A 25,105-nucleotide genomic window follows, 5' to 3' on the forward strand; every position below is an offset into this window, starting at 1 on the left:
CCCCCAATACTACTCCCATACTCCAGCCCATGGACCAACAGGTCATTTCAAACTTCAAAAAACTCTATACCAAGGCCCTTTTCAGAAAGTGTTTTGAAGTGACCAGTGACACGAAGTTGACCCTAAAGGAATTCTGGAAGGAACACTTCAGCATCCTCAACTCTGTTAACATGATTGACCAAGCTTGGCGAGGTGTGACCTATAGGACATTGAACTCTGCCTGGCGTAAGCTGTGGCCATCATGTGTCACAGAGAGGGAGTTTGAAGGTTTCCAACCAGAGGCGGGTCCAAGCACTGCTACCCCTGTAATTTCTGATGACACTGATGTCGTTGAGGAAATTGTTGTCATGGGCAGGAGTTTGGGGCTTGAGGTCGACAAGGATGATATTGATGAGCTTGTAGAAAGCCATTCTACCGAGTTGACTGTGGAGGAATTGTTGCACCTGCAACAACAACAGCAGCAGGATCTGATTGTGGAGCAGGAATCTTCAGAAGAGGATGAGGTAAGGGAGGATGTTCCAAGTTCTCTCATCAATGAAATTTGTTCCAAGTGGGCAGATGTGCAGGCTTTTGCTGAAAAATACCACCCAGAAATTGCAGTAGCAAACCGGGCAGTGCATATGTTTAATGATAGTGTCATGTATCATTTTCGAAGAATACTGCGGAGGAGGAAGAAACAATTAACAATAGACCAGTTTTTCACAAAAGAAAAGAAAGCTGCTACATCAAAGCCTGTTTCTCCTCCAAAGAAGAGACAAAGAAGAGAAGAAACCCCTGAAATAGATCTGCCCACCCTTTCATTGGAGAGAGAAACAACTCCTGAAGGAGAACTACCCCGCCACATCATGGAAGGGGACTCTCCTTCCAAGCAGTAACCTCCCCCTTCCATCCTCTCCACATCCATCCCTGTATGCCATCGAACCGCTGCTCAAAGGTATGTTCACTACAGTACAGAAAATGGTTTAAAATTGTTTTATTTTAGTACAGTAAATGGTTTAAAATTGTTTTATAGGATTTTCTGACCAATTTCATACACATTTAGATAATTATTGTTGTTTAGGTACACGTTTTATTAATATTTTGGGCCTGTTCGAGTGCTTGGGAACGGAATAGAATATATACCATTATTTCTTATGGGGAAAAAAAATTCGGTACTCGAACAAATCGGAGGTCGAACACGGATCTCGAACGGATTATGGTCGAGTACCGAGGTATCACTGTATATATATATATATATATATATATATATATATATATATATATACACACATAGATATACAGTGGAACCTCTACATCCGAACGTATCTACATCCGAATTTTCCAACATCCGAAGTAAAATTCGAGCAAATTTTTGACTCTACACCCGAATTTTATTTCGACACACGAAGTAAGCAATTTTCGTCGTACCGGTTGTATCCGAATTTTTCAACACGCGAAGTACAATTCGAACACGTTCCTACTCTACACCCGAATTTTTTTTTCGACACCTGAAGTAAACAATATTCGTATGCGTAGTCGGTGCTCATAGCGCCTGATGTGTTTTTTATTTCCGCCAATAGAAGGCAGCACTTCAACCTCGGAGGGACCCTCAATTAGCGTGGCTTGGATCAGTCCTCTGTTCTCGTTGGTTTTCTGTGGTTGTGCCCTGTGCGTTCTGCTATTAATTGTGTTTTAATCGTGATTTTTTACGTTCATCCTTTTACGGTATTTTACAAAAATCATGGGTCCTAAAAGGCTTAGTTTCGCAAGTGGTAGTGGTGAGAAAAGGAATAAGGGAATGCTTTCTTTAGAAGTAAACCAAAGAATTATTGAAAAGCATGAGTGAACTTGCAATAAGTTCCGCGCAAATAAAAGAGGTGTTAGGAAAATATCAAGACGTGGTCGACTTCATCGACAAATACCATCCAAAGAAATTGCAGGTTTGTCGTGTAGTTGCGCAGTTTGATGATGTTTCCCTAACTTATTTTCGAAACATTCTGAAAAGCTGTACCAAGCAACTTTCTATCGATAGCTTCTTTAAAAAAACTACGAAGCGAACTCGTGATGAAGAGGAAGGAAGTGGTTCAAAGAAAACAGCAAAGAGTGAAGAGAAAAAAATTCAATAAATTTTAAGTGTAGAGAGTGAAAGTGATTAAAATTAATCATCAAAAAGAAAAAAAGAAAATGTAAAAAAAATATATAAATTATAAAAAAAAAAATAAGCCAAGTTATGTTAAAGTTCACTTAGTGTAAGTTAGAATAAGTTACGGTAGTGTATGTTTATCGTAGTTAACCTCTCTACCTCCTCGCCGCCCGTCCGTCTCCTCTCTGCGTAGCAAGACTAACAACACCTGCGCTGGAGTTTCTAAGGTAAAGTGACGCTAAAAACCCGTTTCTTATTTATCATTTTTTGCTAATTCTTCTTATTTACATGTCTATTCTTCTTATTTACATGTCTTATCTAATTTAGTGTTCATTATTCTCATGGGAAAATTATGTGTAGTAGTTTATTAAGAAGTTATCAGAGGTTTTTGGGCTCAACCACGGATTAATCCTATTTCAATATATTCTTATGGGAAAATTCGTTTCGACATCCGAACATTTTCTACATCCGAAGTTGGTTCTGGAACGGATTAAATTCGTATGTAGAGGTTCCACTGTATACATATATATATATATATTATATATATATATATATATATGTGTGTGTGTATATGATATATATATATCAAATATTATATATATATATATATATATATATTATATTATGAACCCACAAAATCATGTAGAAAATATTGGAGTGTCGTAGCTAAGTAATTCCTTCCGTTAGCAGCTATATTTGAATATTTTAACATTAGTCTTGTTCATGTTACCGATGAACGAAAAAAGTAATTTCAATTATGTTTCTATGTTAAAAAATATTAATCAAAAACACCATATATGAGTTATACCCATATAAATAACGTTCAGAGAGAGAGAGAGAGAGAGAGAGAGAGAGAGAGAGAGAGAGAGAGAGAGAGATCAAATGGTTTGAGCTTACTCTAATTAATGAAGTAGTGTAACAGCACAAACTCCTTTTTAGACATTTATGCATATCAAACTTTTGTTTGTCATTATTAAGCAATGTTTCCAATAGAAATGATTGTATTATTCTCCCAAAAGCTTATCGTTATTTTTCAGATGCTAGATTGACCGTTAAAAACTACTCACAGTTTATAGATATTCATTGAATGTAACATTTCGTAATACGTGAGGATACTTTATTGTAAAATATTTCCCAAATTATTCAGATTCAGGGGTATGTGCCATTTCAGTCTTTAGACTGTAAGCCACTTTCCCTTTATTCATCATTTATTTTACAATCCCATTGTTGAGCTTTGTCATCTCACCGTCTGCTATCTTGGCCTTGAAGGATTAGCATTGCCATTTGAACTAAAATCTTAAACATTTATAGTAAAATCTTTACTACATTGCTAATTCAATCTTTATCGTAAGTGATTTTTTCACATGATAATTATCGAAACTAAATGGCAAAATTGGAGATAGTTATTACAGGATATAAATAACGGGATTATTTTGTTAGAATCAAATGCTTATCCAAATAATGGGTGATTTTGGAGGAAAATAACTATAATTGCTTTTGGGCGTTTGGAGGATTTGCTTCCTTGATGATCCGTATACCAACATTTGTCCGGCTGCATATAGTTTGATCATTATATTTTATACTACTCTATATACCTTAAATGCCCTGTAGGAAAATTTAACCAGTTGCTTTAAAATCGACTAAGATATTTTCCTTAACTGGAATAATGATAGAGGAATGGGATATACAATGTATAAAAAATATGAGGGGCACCACTTATTCATGGAAACATGCTTCACAATGCATTTTTTTTTTTACTTCGATGGAGATTGTAAAAACTAAGATAGAGGAAAATTAAATACAGATCTCCAAATGCCTTATTGGTGTCACACAAATATCAAATAGTTCCAAGTTGGAATGGTCAAGTGAAGGTGTTTCTGCTGCCGCTTGGGAGAGATTTCTTTTATGGAGGCAGAGTTTAAAGCTAAGAACCAAAGGCAGAAGGGCATTCATTTTAAAGATAATATTTAATAAATAAATGAATAAATAATGATAGAAAGAAACTCAAATATTAAATAATGAATCAGGGGATAGAGGAAGAAGCTCAGGAAATAAAATCTAAAGAATGAGAAAATATTTAGGAATCCATGAGTATCCCTCCTCAGCTGTATGAGTTAGTGATTAAAAGGACAATCAAACTTTTATTTCAGAGATATTTTGTTATTTGGTTTTTCGTTTCCCCTACTCACGGCACCAGCTGTAGAAATTGTGGTTTAACTAATACTCCGATAGGCTTGGGAGTTGGTATGGATAGCTTTTGCTCGAACAACCCGAACTAGAGCTTCACGGATAGTAATGCATTTTTCGCTTGTTAAGCGCCCATCTACCTTGCGTAATTTACCCGGTCAAGAGACCTACATCTGGCACCCCATAGCTGGGCTAATTCGGGCACTTGATCACTGTAAATAAAGACTTTATCAAACAAACCTAAGCCTATTTGAATCAAGATTATAAGACTTTTGTGCATGAAATTGATAAGAAGTTGGATTGATCTCAAAGCTGTTTAATTTCTCAAGATAAAGCTACTAGCAATTATATAATCATTGATAACTTACAATCAGGGTATTAGAATGGGGAATCATTTCGTGCTTATGCCATCTATTCGTGTATATATTCAGGAAATATTATAGGAGAATTCATTTTGGGAAAATAGGTACATCATAGTTTCATGACAAAATTTCTGAAAATTATGTTGTTCTGATACTATGATTTGTCAATAAAACAAATTTTTAAAACCCTTTGCCAGAATGTGATAGCGTCCTCATCTACCTCAATATAAGTTAATTTCGATACGAAATAATAAATTCTGATTGTATTCAAGGTGCTTTGTAGTCATCAGTTTCTATTATATCCATCACCGATTATCTATTATGCAAAGTTAAGACTTAAATTTCGTTACTTATCGACCCTCCATCAACAGCAGCTATTTTATTCTACTGCTGCTATCTTTTACAAATCAACTAATAATGAATTAGGTTAGCCAAATTTACTAGAACATTGACGGTTATCAAATAATTCTCACACAATGATACAATATCTTACAGGCTGTATCATTAGTCTACAAGCAGCCTGACTCCACAACCCCTAAAACAGAAATGACTTTCTTATTTGCTCAGTGTCGGAATGGCCGGGGCAGGGAGGTTGAAGGAGAACCCGCCCCCACCCCACCCTCACCCCGCCCTTCCCTGGAAAGTGTCTACTTGGTCCCTCTTACGAAAATAGTAGCAATTGAAAAATAATAGTATATATATATATATATATATATATATATATATATATATATATATATGTGTGTGTGTGTGTGTGTGTGTGTGTGTGTGTTTTGTATTTGTATTGAAAAGTTGAGACGTCAAATGATTATACAGAATTGAAATATGGCAACTCGATTTGTAACATTTGTATACTTTTGCTAACAAAGATGGCCCTTTCATGTCTTATTCGCTAAGGTTGGAGAAGGCTCCGCCCATTTCGTAGAAGTTGTAAGAAGAGCAACTCCTTGTCCGTTTTGTCATGGGAACACTAGAGACATCTGACGAAAGATTTCCCCCGAGTGTCGGCGTTCTTATGATTCTAACTGTACATACGGTTTTCATGAAATTTCCATTTCCCCAAATTTCAATAATACAAAAAACTCTCCTTTCACACACAAGGGTTTTAAACGGTTGTTAAGAAAATGCCCACAGTGCTAGCATTCACTGCCATGTTGAAGGTCCATTATGAAAAGTTAGTTCCAGATGCGCAGAGTGAGAGAAATTCGCCACCATTCTTCACTAAAATTTTTACAGCATTTCAGGCCTGGCATATGAAGAGTAATCCTATTGTTTCTCAGGAACTCAGTGAAAATTCTTTCTGTTGTACCTATAATTACACAAATTAGTCATTAAAATATAATTACACAAATTAGTCATTAAAATATTTTTTTCATCATAAAGTATAACTTGACCCAAAAGAGTAGCTTACAAATTGGGTATTTGCGTGAAAAATTCTACTTTACTAATTATAGAATGAAACTTTTTTTTTTTCTCTCTCTACTTAGTTATCTCTGAACAAGAAGTGGACAATCATCAAGTAACTATGTAAAGAAGGATTTTTATTTGCCTCTTCCAAAACCAGGGTATACACAAGACAAGAATTCTGATTCCAATGTGAAGTTTACCGTTTATTACCGCAGTCGGGATCAACTTCTCAACTTGCCTTCACCCAACGTATCCAATTAAACATACGTACGTATACACACACGACTGTGCTGCCGCTGCACTTTTTACAACTTCAAAAGATGATCGTTAAGTAAATAGAGCTGTAAAAAAACAGCGTATCTTTGAATTAACGTTGAACTATAGGTTATTCTATGAGGAGAACCTGTATACAGCTTCAGGTTTGAATAGTTACAAAAAATAAAAATCATTCAAGATTTGTTATTTATTCTGACGCTAGATACAAACCTTACAATCTTTACATAGGAAACCCACCCCATGGTAGGTAGAAAGCCCTAAAACCCACTGCCTGGAGACTGTCTTGGGATGTTCCTCTGTGCTATGCACAAGCTGTTTAGAGGAATCCCTGACACATCGTGATCCTAAAAGGATGAAGTCTTGGTAGTTGGTGCTAGCGTAGAATTTAACTCGGGGGATCGCTGGCATTAACAAGGAATATACTTTCGGCAAAGCTGGAAGAGTACCCATAAGATTTTTATCGAGGTATGACTATTCCACCGCTAATTAGTAGAGGGATAGCTGGTATTAATAAGGAATATACCTTTGCCAAAGCTGGAAGAGTAGCCATAAGACTTTTAGCGAGGTATAACTATTCCCCTGCTAGTTAGCAGGGGGATAGCGGGTATTAATAAGGAATATACTTTCAGCAAAGCTGGAAGAGTAGCCAAAAGACTTTTAGCAAGGTAAAATTATTTCCCTGCTAGTTAGCAGGGGGATAGCGGGTATTAATAAGGAATATACCTTCGCCAAAGCTGGAAGAATAGCCATAAGACTTTTAGCAAGGTATAATAATTTCCCTGCTAGTTAGCAGGGGGATAGCTGGTATTAATAAGGAACATACTTTCGGCAAAGCTGGAAGAATAGCCATAAGACTTTTAGCAAGGTATAATAATTTCCCTGCTAGTTAGCAGGGGGATAGCTGGTATTAATAAGGAACATACTTTCGGCAAAGCTGGAAGAATAGCCATAAGACTTTTATCGAGGTATAACTATTCCACCGCTAGTTAGTAGAGGGAAAGCTGGTATTAATAAGGAACATACTTACGTCAAAGCTGGAAGAGTAGCCATAAGACTTTTAGCAAGGTATAATAATTTCCCTGCTAGTTAGCAGGGGGATAGCTGGTATTAATAAGGAACATACTTTCGGCAAAGCTGAAGAGTAGCCATAAGACTTTTATCGAGGTATAACTATTCTGCCGCTAGTTAGCACAGGGATAGCGGGTATTAACCGGAATTATTGCTCTCCAGAGACGCATCAAGAAAGAAGGTGGTTCACATGTGGCAATCTTGTGCATTTAAAGGAACACAGTCAATTAGAAGATCTAGGTGGGGGATCTAATATAAAGTGCTAGACTTCCTCTCTTATAATTTGAATATGTACAACTTTTAGCTACTGTAGATCTGACAAGATATTCAGGTGGTTAATAATATCTATATACATGAGATCAGGTCAATGCAATGATAGTTTCTTTATGGAAAAATTCCAGCCCAATAAAACCAGTTATATCCATTCATTACATGTACATAGGGTTTTCATAAAATTTCCATTTCCCCAAATTTCAATAATAGAAAAAAACACTCCTTGCACTCACCAGGGTTCTAAATGGTTGTTAAGAAAATGCCCACAGTGCTAGCATTCACTGCCATGTTGAAGGTCAATTATGAAAAGTTAGTTCCAGACGGGCAGAGTGAGAGAAATTCGCCACCATTCTTCACTACAATTTTTACAGCATTTCAGGCCTGGCATATGGAGAGTAATCCTTTTGTTTCTCAGGAACTCGGTGAAAATTCTTTCTGTTGTACCTGTAAATACATAAATAAGTCATTCAAATATTTTTTTCATCATAAAAGTATAACTTAACCTAAAGAGTAGCTTACAAATTGGGTATTTGCGTGAAAAATTCTACTTTACTAATTATATTATTATTTTTACCAGCCAAGCTACAACCCTAGTTGGAAAAGCAAGATGCTATAAGCCCAAGGACTACAATAGGGAAAAATAGCCCAGTGAGGAAAGGAAATAAGGAAATAAATGATGAGAATAAATTAACAATATATCATTCTAAAAACAGTAACAGTGTCAAAACAGATATGTCCTATATAAACTATAAAATGACTCATGTTAGCCTGGTCAACATAAAAACATTTGCTCCAACTTCGAACTTTTGAAGTTCTACTGATTCAACTACCAGATTAGGAAGATCATTCCACAACTTGGTAACAGCTGGAATAAAACTCCTAAAATACTGTGTAGTATTGAGCCTCATGATGGAGAAGGCCTGGCTATTAGAATTAACTGCCTGCCTAGTAATACGAACAGGATAGAATTGTCCAGGGTGATCTGAATGTAAAGGATGGTCAGAATTATGAAATATCTTATGCAACATGCATAATGAACTAATTGAACGACTGTGCCAAAGATTAATATCTAGATCAGGAATAAGAAATTTAATAGAATAAAACTTTTCTTTTCTCTACTTAGTAAGCTCTGAACAAGAAGTGGACAATCATCAAGTAACTATGTTACAAAGGATTTTTATTTGCCTCTTCCAAAACCAGGGTATACACAAGACAAGAATTCTGAATCCAATGTGAAGTTTACCGTTTATTACCACAGTCGGGATCAACTTCCCAACTTGAAAATACTGTATTCACCAATTAAGAGTGTCTCAGAGCTGGTATCTGCATAGGCCTACTTTATACCTCAAAGTTCCAGCACTCCACTTCCTTCTAAATCCCTAAGCCTTCAGGGATCACCTCCATTTGTCATAAATCCAATACATGAATGTGTGTATGGATTTTGGGATACATGGCCAAAACAGCGGTAGAGTAGTGGGTAAAAGAAGATTGCAAGGGCCCTAAAGCCTAAAGTACACTGCCTCAGAAGCCTCAATGGCACCACTACTTTAAGGAGTACAATTATTAGACATATGGAATAATTTTGACCTCATAAGGAACATAAAAACTCTTAAACATCTCTACTGAAAACTTTGAAGACATCAGTGTACTCCAAGAAACAATCCTTTACTTATATGATCTTGCACTCTTGAGATTCAGTTCATGAAGCCTTCCAATCTTTCTCAGCTACTATGTCATTATGATATAACTTACAGCATGACACCTCAAATGTGGTGGCCTCTTTTCCTTATGATATGCAGTAACTTTTTAGATAACCAAGACGAATGATTTACTTAAAACCATGACCGATTCCTTGGGCATCAAGTGGCTGTAGGAATATGATATACAGCAACTATATGGATAACTTGGACAAATGACCTAATACTTTGACAGATTCCTTGGCCGTCCAGTGCCTGTGGGTCTATGATATACAGTAAATTACTTAATACTGTGATTGATTCCTTGGCCGTCAAGAGACTGTAGGTGATGTTTCATTCACAATTACGGATTTAAATACATTCATTGAATTTGGGGAACCTGGCCCATCTAAAGCAAAATGCTACAAGTTCAAGAACAAAATGTTGTAATTGTAAAGGTCCCAATAGGGTCAGCAGTTAATTAATGAAAAATACATATGTATAGTACATAATGAACTAGGAAATATAGAAAAAAATTCAAATAAGGCAAAATAAAGATACGGCACCTTTAAAAGAAAAATTATAAAAAGACTTGTCTAACTGTTCAACAACAAAATATGCACAAAATTTGAACTTAGGAGAATCGGCAACACCATTTTACATTTTAGTCACAGCAGGAACACCACTTATAAAATCATAAGAAAATTAAATAGAATTAACTGGGACCTGAGAGGTCATCAAGCATCCAAGAGCCACTAGGATAAAACCCTACAGTTACACTTTAAAGTAAATGCTAAAAGAAGCTGGATATCAAGAAATGAGATTTAGTATAAAAAAAAAAAAAGCTTCAAATTTCTCCCAAGCAACACTTACAGTTCAATGTGTAATGTATACTGACAGTATTAACCCCCTACAGCTGTATGGATGATCAGAATTATAAACGATCTTACAAGATCATGAACAATATGATCAGAATTATAAACGATCTTACAAGATCATGAACAATATGATCAGAATTATAAACGATCTTACAAGATCATGAACAATATGATCAGAATTATAAACGATCTTACAAGATCATGAACAATATGATCAGAATTATAAACGATCTTACAAGATCATGAACAATATGATCAGAATTATAAACGATCTTACAAGATCATGAACAATAAGATAAATGAATGACAATTCAAGAGATCAATCCCAAGGCCATGGACAAAAATTTAAAAATCACAAGTTTTTGTCCAACAAAGGAGGTGGTCAGCAGCTGAAAACAAAAATAAGAACAATACTAAAGCATGGGAGAATAACGGGTTACTGTATTACATTTCCTAAAAATAGGCAGCATGGAAGGCCTACTGTATACAAATTTCCGTGCAATTGAAGAAAAGATAAGACCAGATTATGTTTCTTAAACATAAATCTGCTATGAGGTATGACACTTTCAAATTTAAAGGAGTTGCATTGTATATATTAAAAAGAAAAAAAAAAAAAAAAAAAAAAAGACAATGAAAAGATCTGGATCAGGGATCCAATGTTCCGGATCTACTATCATGCAAATTTTTCTAGTGGTGAACATTATTCCCAATAATATGATCATGAACTAATTTCAGCTATAGATTGACTAGATTCAGCAACCACTAGATCGATGCAAAAATGGCAGTTGGGTATAGAAAAAAATTATGTACCATGAACTCTGTTAACCCTATATCATAGTGTTCATTACTTGTACAGTACTATTTTTCAAATAACTCCAACTTTTCAAAATCTGAACATGAAATAAGAAAGAATATCTTCTTTGACTAACCATATTTTTATAAGGGCTGGAAGGAGAAATGCACGCAGGATAACGGTTAAAATATTTTGGAGGCAAAATTAGTTTCAGCTGGGCAGGGAATAGAATTCCTCAACTAATTTTCTATCAAGATTCTCACAGGATTTCAAGCCTGGCAAATAAAGACTTTTATCATCATCTTGCTCAGGATTTCAGTAAAAAGTCTTGCAGTTGTACCTGTAATAAGAAAGAAATTAGACATTTTGATACTTTTTTCATCATAAAAGTTAACAAATACAGTTTTAAAATTCGGTATCTATCACTAATTCTATTTTACTGTTTTAAGGAAAAGTAATTTTTTCTTACTTATAAGTGCATCACTTCTTATAACATACTATACAGCTATGTAGGGTTTAAACAAGATTCAAAAAGACAAAGATGGCAATTATCGAGTACATTGACTTAAAAGTAAAGAAGGATTAACAAAAATCAGAAACATGAAAAACAAATCTAAAACACAGAATTATATGACACTTCCTGTACCATACAGTACTATTCTTAAGACAAAATTTTGATCTTAACGTCAAGACCAACCACTCTCGAGAATATTCACCGATTATCCAAACAACAAGTATATTAACATAAGCCAACTGTACACCCTTGCGAGACCTGCACAAGGGTTAAACCCTTAAGCACTTCAGTGGATACCTCATTTTAGAAGGTTGGATATATGACATTAGGGATGTAGGTTCTGGCAAAGTGATTCACTACATGAAAAACCAGAATAGAGGTAGTGCAGAAACCAAAGGACACAGCAAATGCTCTTAGATATTGCTTATAGTTGATTGCCACAGGAATGCTGATGGAATTACCCACTACAGTAGCAGTATTATCGAATATATGGAACAATTCTGACCTCGTGTAACCCACATTGCTGTCTAAATCCTTTGAGGGCATCAACCTAATGCAAGAAACAATCCTTTAGCCTAATGAATTTGCACTCTGAGATTCACTTCATGAAACCTTCCAATCCTTCTCAGGTATAATATATACTCCAGTGCATAGTGCCTTAAAGCTGACAGCCTCTCTTCCTCATGACATACAGCAACTTATTGCTTAACTTGTGAAATTGTTTACCGAACAGAATGACCAATTACTTGACCATCATGTGACTAGGTGATGTTCAGATCTCAATTACAGATAGACTTTTAGATTGAACTGGGGGCACTTGGTCTGTCGCTGGCACGGAGCTCCTTCACTGCCGAGGTGAGACTGGGGAAAAATACCACAATTAGGGTATGAAATTAATGTTAAGAAATGTTGGACAGTAATATGGAAGAAAAGCATGACTAAGAGGTAAATTACAACGATAAAAAGTTGGTGCAACTAGAGGTTGAAAGGAATCAAGAACTTTAAATAACGCCACCAGTTCATTGGGCACAGTGAACTGCGAGCACTAACTGCCTACAGGATTAATATCTTACTTATGAAAAATTAATCATCTATAACCTACCATTTAATAGCAAAGTCTAGCAAATGGAGTGCTCATGTTGTCCCTTTAAAAATTAAGAAGAGTCTGATAGCAGTTTGTACTGCCTATACCAAATTGCATGAGGTGCACCGACAGCACTACTGTAATTTCCTTCAGGGATCAGTCACAAATTCTAATCTGCTCACTAATCAATACTCCAGGAAATTATGTTATAAAAACCATTATTTAACATTTTTACTGCTGCAGGTGATCACAACTGCATTTTCAAGGACCTTACTGCTGATCCCTCAAAATGTTCTAATTAGTGTATATACTTCCATCAGAAACAACCTTTTGGAATTGACTATGTATCACCCCTACCCTTATCCTTTTATAAATTCTGTACAAAAAGCTATCATCATTTATATATTCTGTACATAAAGTACAAGCTATCACTTGCACAATCTTGAGACCATAGTTGGACCACAGTACATGTAATTGACTGCTTTAATCCAATGTGTACTGAAATGTTCATTGTAAAGCAGCACCCGCATATGATCACATTCTATCGCAAGATTATTCACTGGCCTATACCTCCATGCCATAAATACACCCAAATGAACAGCCGCCAATTACAGTACTTCTTCATTACTTCTTCATAAGTTCCCGAATGTTGTTCTACAACAGCCATTTTTTTCCCACCTTAGCCTAAAGTTTTAAGTTAACCACCATCTCATAAAGATGTCTCGAAGAGTGAGCTTAAGGGAAGCACACCAATCTACTTCGAAATTTAGTGTAATTTCGTTTATGTCAGCAATTGATTATGATAGAAATGCTCTCCGTTCAGTGTAAAGCTATTGTTACTCATGTGATAAAATAAGTGAAATAAGGCCTCAAAGGTCCAACTTTGATTTAATTTTCAGGGAAGGCCAGCACATTTTCTACTGCAAAGCTTTTGTAATGATTGCCAAGAAAACAAAAAAGGCGACGATGTCAATAATAAGGTAAGGAATTAGTTGTGATTACCTTTTTCATAAAGGAAGGATTTATTTGCGATTTACTTTTATCAAAATCTAAGGATTTATGCGATTTACTTTTAGTTTGTGACCTGGGAAGGGGGTGTCCAGCTAACGGTTGTGACCTGGGAAGGGGGGTCTGGGGGGCTTGGCCCTCAGCTAGGGGTTGTGACCTGGGAACTACTAGGTTAGGTTAGGTGGGTTTGTTAGGTTCTGTACCCTTTTAAAAATCTCAAAAGTCAAATCATGTTTTGGCCTATTTTCAACCATTTACATGAACCATATACTTTTCCAACTGGTTATCTTGGGCTTATTTTGCATTTCTGACCATTATTATTGCTGAAAATCAATCGTTTATGACATTTCCCCACCCAAAAAAACCCCGGTTCCCTACTGGTGTCCCCCATAATTCTTTACTTAAGGGGGTCCAAAAAATCATCAACGGGTGGTTTGCCCCAATAATCATGGTCAGAAATGCATAAAATGACAAATTCGAAGATAATTTGTATTTTTCCTAACCATACAAACCTTAGCTATTTACAGAGGGTTTACCTTTTAGCGCAGCTGAAATGGCGAGCCATTAGAATTTAACGAGGGTGTATTACCCCCGCGCTAGTTAGCGGGGGGTAGGGGAGTGGTAGCTAGCTACCCCTCCCCCCCCCCTCACACACAGATGAATGCTCACTTTCACTTAGAGGTAGGACTTGTCTTGGGGGACAGGGCTGGCGGGCAAATATGTGTAAATAGCTAAGGTTTGTATGGTTAGGAAAAATACAAATTATCTTCGAATTTGTCATTTGTTCCGTAACCGAAATACAAACCACGCTATTTACAAAGGGTGACTTATCCCTTAGGAAGGGTGGAAAGTCCCCAGCCATACTGGCTTTGGCTTTACCCGGGGACTCAGAATCCGAGTGAGTCGCACTCGAGAAAAGGAGTCCCTGCACCTCACAAGTTCTTTGCTCCGCAAGGAACCATGTGGCCTACGTAAGCTTGTGTGTGAAGGAAGAAGTGTGACCCGTCCTAGGCAGTTGACCTGGAGTTCCAGAAGGAACTCTGGGTTAGGACGTTCCCAATACCACCTCGTCAGGGTATGGGGGACGCGACAGTATTGACTCAATACTCGGAACACAAGGAAGCATGGTTTACCTGCAGAGGTTCGAGGTCAGCTATGCAGAGACCAGGATGCTGCTTCCCCGTAGAGGGGATGATGAAGAAAGAAGTAAGGGCCAGACATACTTCTTTCGTTCATGCAGACTAAAACCTGATAACAATGCCCTCAACCTTCTGCTACCTGTCCAAAAAGGAGCCTGAGGTTAGACCAGCTGTTGTGTAGCCACCACAGAGCGATAGAAAACGTATCGAGACTCCTGTGGGTCACGCCCTGCAGGAAGCGGGCTGCGAAGGTCATCAGACGCTTCCAGACTCCAGCTTGTAGCACCTGCGTCACAGAGTAGTATTACTCGAAGGCGAGGGACGTTGCGATGTATCCAACATCGTGCTGTAGGGCGACCTGACGGAGGAGGGTCTGAAGACAGGTCGAGATGAATGTCCTTGAGTCCGGGCTGAAGAGGTATACTGGTGACTCTCCCCCCATGTCCTCCTTGTGTTCCCGAATCGGCTGCAACTGAGGACAAACTGCAGCTGTTCCCACCGCTAACCTCTCGATTCCTTACTGGCAAGAAAGAGAAGGTCTTGGGACATCAGACACAGAATGGAGACTCGAAATCTTGAATGAATCGAACCGAAGGGCCGGGACCCTCAGATTCTGAGTCTAACCAACAACTCAGGAGCGAGCCTGAATGTTGCCTTCCCCTCTTCCTTAGAAAGGGGGGAGTAGTAAGAGACCAAGAAGATTGCTTACACACTGGCCGTGGCCAGAGTGAGCAGAAGACCCAAGGCGGAATACAATCAGAGGCCTGTCGTAAAAGGGTCTTGAGAAGATCTCTTAAAGGACTAAAAGTCCGAGCCATGCTCCAAGTTGGAGGTCTTCCTCCGACTAGGGCAGGGACGATCGTAGCTTCGCATGAGCGAGGATAGATCCAGCGGGCAGGAAAAAGTTATTCCTTTAAGCCTGAAGGTCAGGGAAAGGCTGAGCGACAGGCTTCATTGCCGAGAGCGGAAAGGAGTTTCCTCCCGCCGAAAGGCAATAAGACCGTTATTGCTGGAGAAGAGGCCTCAAGGGAAGAGGTATATCTCCCACGGCACCAACCACCTTAGACTCTTCACTTTGCCTGGGAGACCCCTGTGGATGACTATCGCAGATGACGCGACCTCCGTACCGCGACTGTAGCGGGTTGTCTCTTCTAGAGGAGGAAGCGTAGTGTCTCTAGGCATGAAGCCGAAGCGACGCCCCGGTTCGGGAGAGATGTCGCAGTGTGGTTGCTTGAGTAGTCTGCGCCGTGGGAGAAGCTCTCCCGGGAGTTCCGTCAGGGGAAGCAGAGGGTCCAGAAACCGTTCTGCGCATAGTCCCAGTGGAGCTCTCCCATTGAAAGGTTGACAGACAACCTGGTCTTGTTGAGACCCATTGTCCGCAGACAAAAAGGAGGGAAGACGCAGGCGTCGAAGTTGTCCCACCATCACCGGAATGCATCTTGCCAGAGTCTCGGGGTCTGAGACTGGGGGGAAGACTAGCGGAAGCTTGAGGTTCCAAGCTGTCGCGATCAGGTCCCCCAGACCAGCACTTGCTGGTTACCCAAGGTCAAAGACCCCTAGGTACACTCTCTCTATGAGGCTCTGCTCGGATAGTCTGAGAGAAATATTCCCCTGCCTGGAATGAGAGAGCCGATGGTGGTATTGAGAGAATCTCAATCATCCCGGTATCTCTACTGCAAGATGTGAAGGTGTGAAAATGCGTCCCCTGCTGGTTAGAATGAAGTCGACGCGCAACGGGGCGACTCGGCAGGAGCTGTAGGATCTGAAGAGGGGTTAGACTAAGGCCCCTAAGCCTGCCTGAATGATGGAGAGGTATCCTTCAGGTCTTGACCATAGGCCTGGACCGGAACATGCCCCCCCCCCCCTTCCCTTTGACGAGTCCGAGAACCGCATCAAGATTGTGGGGAAAGGACGAGAATATCCACTACCATCAAGAGGCTCCATAGGTCAACACCCATTGCAGGTCTAATAGTTCCGCTGGTCCCATAGGGCCAGGGAGTCCGGTTAAACATTGCCTGAGGCCACCGGAACTTGGATCGCCCCACATGGAACTTATCCTGAGGCGACCGTTCGGGCTATAAACGGGTCAATGAGGAAAGAAGAACTAGGAAACGTTCCAAGGTAGGGCTGAAAGCTCTGCTTGACTGAGAACAGGTACTGCGACTCTCCTCAGTCTTGCCACAGTCAACCGAAAGGAAGGCTCGGAGGATGTGGTAACAGAATCTGGCGTCCCCAGGTGGTCACCCATCCAAGTACCGACGTTGCTTAACCTCGCTGGACGGACGAGAAGCGGGGTTTCCAATGTGGTAAGGCGGTTGACTCAATATCATGGCCAGATACTCCAGATGTTGAGGCAGAGGAAGAGAAGGCTCCAAGCAAAATACCATGAGCCCACACTCATGGTAAGCATCCGGAAGCTTGTCCCGGCGCTGAAGAAGGTCGGAACCCGAGCCTACCGGAGTTGACCAGCCCTCCAAACAGCAGAGGAGGCGGAAGCCTGCACCTGAGCGGCCAAGAGGAAGGCAGGGAGAGTTCTCTGGGGAAACAAACCTGCTATGCCACGGCGGGATAGCCACACTGCATCATAAGCAGGAATACTTGCAGTCTAGGCTGAATTCGACGAGCACCCTGGAAGATGGATGGAATGGAAACTGAAAGTACCCGTCCTTCCGATCCAGGGTTTAAGGAGTCCTGTCGCCTCATTACCAGTCTGATCGATTCTGCTGGTCTACGCTGGCCGAAGTTTGTTCGACAAACTTGATCAGGGCTGAGAGGTCGAATATGGACATCCCCTCTCAGATCCGTCCTTACAAGAAAGGATCGACTGAGGGGGCCGGGGGTGAAGCCGTCGATGATCCTAAGGAAGACCTTCGCCTAAGGTATGGATCATTCTGCCCAACCGGGCAACTCTGCTGACGCTATGGCATAGAGGTTCAGAGACACTGAATTCGCTGACAGACGGCAGGCGCGATATCCTTGGCTACTCACAGAGATTGTGAGGGAATGGGCATCGGGAAGCTGTCATTCGGATGAGTAACCTTAAGCATCCTCCCAGCGAAAAACCATGTTCCTTCAGAAGTGTTGGAGAACGTTGGCGTGCCGGCTGTAACACACGTGGGCGATCCGGAGATCGCTGGCGAGCTGATGATCGCTGACGAGCAGAAGGCTACGCGTGGAAGCCTGCGCAAAGAAGAAGAGTCCTTGACCCCGACCTGAACCAAAGTTCTAGATCGCGAGGGCGAACGTGGGCGCACAGGGCGCGTAACAGGAACCAACAGGAACCGCAGGGAAGATCATCTTGAAAGCGCTGACGAACAGGAGAGCGCTGATGAGCAGAAGGGCGCGCAGGGAAACCCTGACACGCAAGGGAAGAACCCCCGTGGGGGCAACCCTTTGCCCCGAAGGGATCGTTGTCCGCCGGGAGACTGATGTCCGTCGGAAGACCGCTGTCCGTCGGGAAGACCGTTGTCCGTCGGGAAGACCGTTGCCCGTCGGAAGACGAGATCAGACTGCTGTCCATCTGCACCAAGGCGGAAGATCGAGAAAAAGGAGTTGTAGGCTGCAAACGGAGATCCAAAAAGGCGCCTCAAGCACCCTTATAGGGAGATGAGAGGCCCTTACGACGAGGGAGCCCAACAGCAACAGCAACAGAAGAAACCTCCGAAGAGGAGTCTCTATGAGTGTACTCTCTCGTGAACGAAAGAGAAACACTTCGTGGAAGAGACTGGTCAGCCAGTGACCTAAAAGGAGCAATCCTCCAAAGAGGAGCTCCTGCAGTTGCCCAGCCCCTTGAGCGAAACTGCAGGTGCGACCGCTCAGCACAAAGAGCATAGTCGCACGAAAAAAAAAAAAAAGGCAAAAGAAGAACCCCCCAAAAGGGGAAAAACTCAAGCCTGGACAGGAAAAAAAACTTCCCTCGGAAGGAAAGTTATCCGCCCAAGGAGGCAAGCCTCCTGAGTGTTCTAAAATGAACTGGAGAGCTGTCCGTCGTCACGGGAGTACTACCAGTAGAAGGAGACACGCCCCTGACGAAAATACAAGGGGGGAGGCAACAACAGCCGAATCCCCAGGACTCAACCAGACAGCTCACACCGTTGCTATATTACAGAAACGAACTAGATCGGTAACTGTAAAAAAAAAATAAAACAAATAATATTAGTACACATTCATTCCCCCGGGAAGGCTCCGAAGAGGAATCCCGAGGGAAAGGAACAAGAATTACACAACAGGCACGTGCCCTCACAACCACTTACACTCGCGGAAGGAGAGCTGTAACCAAAACAGAATTATACCAATTATAATTATGTAACTATGTAATTATGTAATTTAAAAAAGAATGAACACTAAAGAAAGAACGAAAACCCCGAAAGGAATCGTTCTACAAGCTGAAAAACAAAAAACAACTACAATTAGATTCATAACTAATTGAGACAAACGTACGGCGTAGCAAACCCCCACACGGAAAGGAAGCTAGGCTACAAGGGCGTAGTAACACGTAGTAAAAGGGTGAACGACCTCAAGAGAGAGAGAGAGAGAGAAAGACATAAGTCAAACTCGATCACCACCCATAAAAATACGCCGTGGTGGCCTAACTGCCGAGGCCTCCACGTAGATATCGTACACTACACGCACACATCTGAAAAGGAAACTTACTTATTTCTATACTCAAATATATATACAAACATGAAAACATGTTTACATATATATTGAGTAAATGAAAAGTAAGCGATTAAGTAAAGACAAAACAGACAATGGCTGCCAAGCGAGGACCAAGACAGAGACGTCTGTCACAGTCCGAGCCAAAAGTGAAAGTGAGTATTCACCTGTGTGTGAGGGGGAGGAGGGGTAGCTAGCTACCACTCCCCTACCCCCCCCCCTAACTAGCGCGGGGGTAATACACCCTCGTTAAATTCTAATGGCTCGCCATTTCAGCTACGCTAAAAGTAATACCCTTTGTAAATAGCGTGGTTTGTATTTCGGTTACGGAACAAACACAAGTTAACGAGTAGGAAAAGTATATGGTTCATGTATTTGGCTATTAATTAAAGTATATATTTACCAAATTATGTCCCGGTCGAATAAAATGTGGTCTGATAGCGAGTTTTTGAGCATGCGTTGATTGCAATCGCTTTTGCGAGATATTCTGGTTATACCATACCTGTCTTTTTTTACCCAATTACAAGCTTCCAAATATTCATGCATACGTTCCCAAATGTTCTACAACAGCCATTTTTTTCCCACCCTCCCCTTCAGTTTGACCTCCACCACCATCACAATATCTTCTCCGAGATGGCACTTCAGGGAAGTACAATCTATGACGAAATCGTGTAATTTCTTCTATGACGGTAATTGATTATGATGAAAACTCTGAGGAGTATATCTGTTGTTACTCATGTGGGTATTATTATACTGTATTACAGGGCAATGTAACCCGGGGAAAACTACTTCATCCTATGGATAAAGGTCCGCTCTCTTAGAAAATAACACTCGTTCCCGTCGCAAATGAATTGTTTCAGAAATATATATATATATATATCTATATCCAACAACGATGGGGTACCCCCCCGTGGGAACTCGGGGTTTTGGGTGGAGAAAACATACTGGGGAAACGGTATATAATGGCAAAACAAGCCTTTTCTTCTATATACATTACCTTCTTAGATGTATAATAAACCGATGAAAAAATACGGTAATATTGAGCTGCGCAATCTAACATTAGCAATTTCAGCGTAACATGCTAACATTAGCAGTGTTTACCATCTATTTGTTGACATTCTAGGGGTCGGTTGTAGTCGCTCTCGTTCGTTCGTTTGTACATTGCAGGTTTCGACATTCTGTGCATACACTCCTCCCACCTGCCCATAAACTCCGCCTCCACCAATAGGATTTCTTCTTCTCTACCCGCCACATTCGACCATTCGACTTTACCCGGTTTATTCAAGTATTTGACTTGATCCAGTAGAACTATACCATTCCTTTTATGTAATACCCTTGTATACATATTACGTTTGACCCAAGAATTACTCTTTATTAAACGATATCTTATAAAACCACCTCATTTTATAATCCCATTGAATATTATTTATCATTCACTACCTTTTATCTTGCTATATTACTTTTATACATTTTGTTATTACCTTGTCACGGCCCGATTTCACATAAATACTTGCTCTGGACAAGTTTCCCATTCTAGTTCATTCATGTTTACTTTCTACACTTCGTTGCTTTTCCGTTAACCAATCACAAACCCATACGCATGGAAAGTTTGCACGGGGGGGGGGGGTTTTAATATTTCCCAACCCCCTTCCCTTATCTCTTCAAGTGGTCTCTTGATACCACTTCCAACAAATCTTTTCCGTGGAAACCTTTGTCCGTGTCAGGTCTTCGTTATTTCAAGTGAGGTTTTTTTTTTTTTTTTTTTTTTTTTTTTTTTTTAACAATGGAAGTTATAGAAACTTGTAAAAGCTGCAGTATTCCATACTTAAAAGCATTTGCTAAATTTCACGGAGAATTTTTTGATACGTCATCCAGTGTTGATAATTTCCTTAAATCACGTAATGCAATACCCCAACGTTTACAGTGTCCCAAGTGCCATTCATAGAAGTTAAGACTTTAATCTCAACACCCCGGTGACCCACAAGTTTCATCGTCCGGGTCATAAAAGCAAGTCTTTAAATTCTTTAACTTAATGTTTTTAGCGTTCGCAGCTCAACATTACCGCTTGCCAGTACATACGAGCTTGGTACCTCAAATTACTGGAATCCCCTGGATTTACTGGAATCGTCAGGTAAATACTGGAATCCCCTTGAAAATTACCGAAATCCCCTACAATATCACTGCAAACCCTTAGAAATCAATATATATGTTATTAAAATACGTTTTGTTTTTAGCATTTATATTTTTAATATATTTGAAGATTGAACCTTGACTAGGGGCTGTGACCTGGGAAGGTTTGTGACCAGGGAAGAGGGTCCGGGGGCTTGCCCCGGTTAGGAGTTGTGACCTGGGAAGTGGGTCCGGGGGCTTGCACCTAGCTAGGGGTTGTGACCTGGGAACTACTAGGTTAGGTTAGGTGGGTTTGTTAGGTTCTCTACCCTTTTGTACTCTTTTATATATTGTGTAAAGGGTATATAGAAAAATACTTTGAAATACACATTTCATCTAAATAATTTATTGAAAAATAATGTAAATAAAAACATATGGTAAATTTACAGTTTCATCCATTATGGGGAAACTGGAATAAAAATATATTTGTTGCATCAGAAATAGTGTAGTTCCAACGAATTTAACGTTTATTTTGACCGCAAACCATCCGATTTGGAGATTTACTAAGTTGTTCTAGAATGCAGAAAGACCCTACTTCATCCCAACAATTATGGGGGACACCAGGTGGGAACCAGGGTTTTGGGTGGGGGGGGGGGGGGGCGTCAAATGATATTTGCAATAAATGAATACTTATCCTTCCACCACCCCTCCCCCTATACCCCTATCTAGCCCTACCGAGGGGGGGGGCTCCGCCCCCCCTGCGACCCCCCTTAAGGCCACAGTGATTTTCAGGGCACTACTGAACCTAATAAACCCACCTAACCTAGCCTAGGGGCTCTGTACCCCTACCTAGGGGCCCTGTACCCCTACCTAGGCCTACCGGGGGGGGGGGCTCCGCCACCCCTGCGACCCCCCCTTAAGGCCACAGTGAATTTTGGGACACTACCGAACCTAATACAACCACCTAACCTAGGGCCCTGTACCCCTACCTAGGCCTACCCCTGCGAGGCCACCCCCCCTTACAGCCACTACCTAACACATCTATCAAACCAAATCCAAAGGGATGGTACTGCTGCATACATCGTTATACTATCACCATTATAATATACTCTATAAATTAATGAAGCTTACCTTAAACTGTTGGTTCATCAAGATGTGTTGCTGCTTTGAGGAAAACGTGAAGCCGTTGGGAAGGTTCCTTGACATGCAGGCCAATTTTGATTTTGTAAAATTAAATTGTGCCTCTGGCACAAATGCACTAGTTTTTCAACAAATTCATTGTAAGTTACGAAACAGTCAGGACAAGAAAATGGAATTTCAACTTCTTGTACAACATGAGATGACGCCCTTTCTATGGTCTCCATGTCTTAAAACGAAATGAAATGCCTGGGAAGATATTGTATTGTCGCGCTGTTGTATTGTCGCGCTGTGATTGGCCAAACATGTATGACGTCATAGTGAACAGGCGCTCTGATTGGCCAAACGTGTAAGACTTCATAGTGGACTAGTTTGTCAGCGGATTATAGTGGTTACAGGGCTCATTTAAGCAAATACAAGACACAGTCAACAATAACAACAGACTTAGAAAATATCTGGGAGGAAGACATGAGTAGCGTGAGTTTGATCGTCGATATATAAAGAACTAGGCATTTGCGACAGATAATATTTTACAGAAATACTACAAAAGACTTGCTTTACTCGGGAAATATATTATTATAATAGATTTCCCATAATGGATGAAACTGTAAATTTTCCAAACATATTACTTATGCATTGCTAATATTACCGTAGCATTGCTAACGTTAGCAATGTCAGCGTAAAATTGCTAATGTTAGCGTGCGGAGTACATACATTCTTGACGAGTGAAGTGAGGACTGAATTTGAACAAGAGCCATTAAATTTAAACATTTTAATAGCAAATATATGTTTTCCTGTAAAAAAATAACTTTATTTAGCCGGTTTCCACCTTCATTTCATCCGCAACAACAATAACCAGTTCGGCTACTTGAAGTTAATCGAACTGTTTGTTCTGTTTGTTTGCAGTTGAAATAAAGGTCAAATTCAGTTAAATCACAATTTCCAACAGGAAAACATATTTTCTGTTCGAAATGAGACTGTAATACAGTACAACTTCACCCTCATGTGAAAGAAAATAACCCCGAAATAATGACCTACAAGGCTCGCCAGCGCAGCTGAACATTCAAGACTTGCCAAAGAGAGATTATGATTATTTGCGAGCAAAGCGAGCCACGGCAGAGCAAAACTATTAGAAGGAAGTTGTGAATCATAGATAATTATACTTTAATTTTAAGTCACGCATATGGACCATATAATTTTTCTACTAGTTTTCGTGTGTTTATCATTTCTGCCCATTATTTTAGCTACAATTCACTCGTTTTCGGCATTTCCACACATAATAAACCCATGTTTCTGACTGGCGTCCCCCATAATTATCTTTATATAAGGAAGGTCCAAAAAGTAACAAACAGGTGGTTTACCCTAGTAATCAAGGTCAGAAATGCATAAAACACATGATACCGTGTAGGAAAAATATATGGTTCATGTGTTTGGCTAGAAATTTAAGTATCATATATTTACCAAATTTACAAGTTGAGCAGCAAGATAAATGACAGTGGGAACAAAGGTGTAGCGCAAGATTTTAAAAGTGCAGCTAGGGTACAAAGGCAAGTTGCAAAGACCTTTATGTAATGTCTATAGTGTACCACTTGCGGTGCACTGACGGCAATAATCCACAATGGGAGTACTTACCGGGAAGGAGAGCCAACACCTACTGTGGGCCTACACCCACCTCTTCATGGCGGGGGGGGGGGGGGGTCAAAATGTTGAAACGGAAAATACCATACGATTTTTGCAAAAATTCTGGCTCAAATTGCAAATAAAAAATTTACGATTTCACAAATTTACCACGATTTCTGCTATCCTGGTTCATAAGGTTTAGACCTTAAGCCTTCCAGGTTATTGTGCCCGCTGTCTATAGAAGTATTTCCCAAAAACAGCTCATAATTATAGCAAAGAAAATAGCACTAGCTTATACTTCAGCAGTAACCTAAAGGACAGCTTTGAACCCGACGATATATTTACACCAAAAGGAGACTTGAAATGGCAAAACCCCTAGCCTTTTCCGTCACTTTCCTATCATATTCAGTTTAATACACATTATTAGCCAAATGATTTCACACAAATTAAACGACCCTACGGCCCAGACATGGGCGTGAGTCCTACCTATCTATTGAACAAGCGAAACAATGTGAACTTCAGCAATAATTGTTTACTTACAAACATGGCGGCCACTAAGTGGGAGGACCTGAAGAAACTGACGTGAAGCACCTGACTCAGTCAGACGTCATCAACAACTGCCATTCCAATAATGGACAGGCACAATAGTAATTATTGTTATCTCTCTCTGATACCAATATATGATAACGATTAAATAAAATATTCTTTAGGCATCTGTCCTCTACCATAAATATTTTCATCTATTACTTTCCGGTTTCATTATGAATTAACTCGTGGAAAGTAACATTAACTGAAA

General features: G+C 40.1%; 1 long non-coding RNA gene across 2 annotated transcripts; it reads right to left on the reverse strand.

Annotated features, from left to right (window-relative positions):
* Nucleotides 1-5,848: 5,848 nt before the first annotated feature.
* LOC137653124 (uncharacterized) lies at nt 5,849-24,915 on the reverse strand. 2 transcript variants are annotated; one of them, XR_011046393.1, is made up of 5 exons: nt 24,850-24,891; nt 12,303-12,417; nt 11,179-11,382; nt 7,929-8,139; nt 5,849-5,980 (listed from the first exon to the last, which is right to left on the reverse strand). It is a non-coding gene; the product is annotated as an uncharacterized lncRNA (long non-coding RNA). The 2 variants fall into 2 exon arrangements; XR_011046392.1 differs by lacking the exon at nt 12,303-12,417 and having other exon boundaries at nt 24,850-24,915.
* Between the last annotated feature and the right edge of the window lie 190 nt (nt 24,916-25,105).

The sequence above is a fragment of the Palaemon carinicauda genome, chromosome 14 (assembly GCF_036898095.1).
Source record: "Palaemon carinicauda isolate YSFRI2023 chromosome 14, ASM3689809v2, whole genome shotgun sequence".
Lineage (NCBI taxonomy): Eukaryota > Metazoa > Arthropoda > Malacostraca > Decapoda > Palaemonidae > Palaemon > Palaemon carinicauda.